Source organism: Elaeis guineensis, chromosome 11 (genome assembly GCF_000442705.2).
Source record: "Elaeis guineensis isolate ETL-2024a chromosome 11, EG11, whole genome shotgun sequence".
NCBI lineage: Eukaryota > Viridiplantae > Streptophyta > Magnoliopsida > Arecales > Arecaceae > Elaeis > Elaeis guineensis.
The window spans coordinates 14,687,710-14,690,192 of NC_026003.2; positions in this window are offsets into that span (position 1 = coordinate 14,687,710).

A 2,483-nucleotide genomic window follows, 5' to 3' on the forward strand; every position below is an offset into this window, starting at 1 on the left:
GGTGCTATGTCATCGAGGAAAGGTTGTATTTGTGTCCGAGGCCGAGGTGGTGTTGCAGCATTAGGCAACAGCAAAGTGGTGTTGGAGCCATTGAGGTGAGGCCATTGCGACAAGCTCAGGTCAAGGAGCCATTGTGAAAAGCATTAGCCGGTGGTTGTTGGAATATGACACGTCCCGTCCTCCAGGCATATCACGTGCTGTCGGTGTGAGAGTGGTGTTGGGGGAAGCCCATTGCAAGTGATTGTGCTCATGTCCCACCCACCCATCTGCATGCTTGATAAAGAAAGTAATAAAAAAAAAATTGCGATCATTCTATCTTTTTTCTTTCGAAGTAGAACCATTTAGACTCGAGGAAAAAAAATTAAGACACTTCCATTCAGATAGGGGTGGGGATTACATGGATCTGGATGGAGTTATGTTTCATTACGTCCACACCTTCCTCACTTAATAACTTGCACCCATAGGATGCATGGTTTTTTTTTTTAAATATTATTTTTTAAATATTTATTTTTTAATTTATCCTTATTTTCAGCTTATTTTTCAAAATATCATAGTTTGGATGAGGTTGAAGATGTAATTTCTGCTTGAAACTACATACGATTTCAAATGAGATGGATAAAAAATTTAAAACTTAAAATTGAAGCCGTACGTTGAACATGTGGGTTTCATTTTGAAGATGAAATCACATCTTCGAGATGCCCCTTTTTTTTTTTCATTTTGAAATGTCGTTAGTTTTTTTTTTTTCATTTTCAACTTCGTATGGATCAGGGGCTTCATCGAGATCAGGGAGGGAGGAGAGGGGAGCCATCAGTCGGCTGGGGTAGTGGTTGGGCTGCAAGGTGGTGGCGTGCGACATTAGGGGGGCGCATGGGGTGTGGGTGCAGTGGCCGGAGGAGGGTGGAGGGGGTTTTGAGAGGTGGGGGGGGGTAGTGGCTTTTGTGATCACGCGGACAGACATTGGGACCCAGGAGGAAGGGAGGGGGGTGGTGGTCATGTGGAGCCGGAGGTGGATGACGGATGCGGTGCGGATAGTGATAGGATAGAGCCGCGGGTGGCGTGCCGAAGGAGAGTGGGTGCAACCACCCACAGAGAAAGACAGAGGATCGGTCGGTTGAGGGGGGTTTGGGAGGAAGGAAAGGGAGAAATAAAAAAAAATAAAAAAAATAATAAATAATAAAATATTTTTATTTATTAATAATAAAAAATATTATTTGATTAATAATAACATAACGTTATTAATCAAATAATAATAATAATCATAACAATTGTTGGGTATAAAATACTCCCCGACCGAAGTTTGTAAAAGATCGACCCTTTCGGGGCTTCTCCGACTTCCGACCTTGTGTGGCGTCTCTCTGAACCCTCCCCGACCGTCCGAGCTTCCGGACTTCTCCGACAATGAGCTTCTCCATCCATCTACCATGCCACTCCAAAGGCTCTCTAGACCTCGCTGTCAGCCGACCTTCTACAGTAATCAACTATTCTCTGAACTCCTTTCGGACTTCGTCAATATCCGAGCTTCTTCGACAACGAGGTTTCTACAGTAATCGGACTCCATCCGAGTTTCTACGGTGGTTGACCGCCTTCAGGATTCTAATCGGGCTCCTGTGAGAGCCGAACTTCTACTACGAGCGGTCTACTCCGAACTCCTACAGCGAGCGATCTGCTCCGAACTTCTACTACGAGCGGTCTACTCCGAACTCCTACAGCGGGCGGTCTACTCCAGATCTCTACTGTAAGCAAATTTCATTCGAGCTCCTACTGTAAACACGTTTCTTCCGAACTTTCATTACAGGTAGACTTCAGCCGAGCTTCTTCGTAGCCGGATCCCAGACGAGCTTCTACCATGGGGCAGGATCCACCGGCCAGGTCGTTGCTCCGAGCTCCCACGACGATCGATCTTCGGCCAAGCTCCTATGATAAGCGACCTCCTTTCGGCCTCCTGCAAGAATCGGACTTCGTCTGAACTTCCACAGCAGATGGATTCCGGATGAGCTCCTGTAAGAACCGGACTCCGTCCGAACTTTCATAGCGGATAGATTCCGGATGAGCTTCTGCAAGAATCGGACTCTGTCCGAACTTCCACAGTGGATGGATTTCGGATGAGCTTTTGCAACAGATGGGCTCCAACAGCTAGACCTCTCCAATGCCATCCGAAGTCCATCGCCGGTCGATCCTTTGCCAGATTCTTCATGAAACTGGACTGCTCCGACGGATAATCTTCAGATGAGCTTCCACATCAGGCAACTTCCAGACGGACTTCTCTAGCAATCGGACTCCTATCGAACTTCACCAACAGAAAGTCTCCATCCGAGCTTCTACAGCAGATAACTCCCATCTATAGCATCAGCACTCGAGGCCTCCGACAACAGTAGACTCGTCAGCAACCTCAGAAGCACCCGAGCTTCTCCTAGATCGACGGGATAGAGAGCCGTTCCGCTCCAGCAGATATCCCAGCCGACAGATCCGAACTCTCTGGCAAG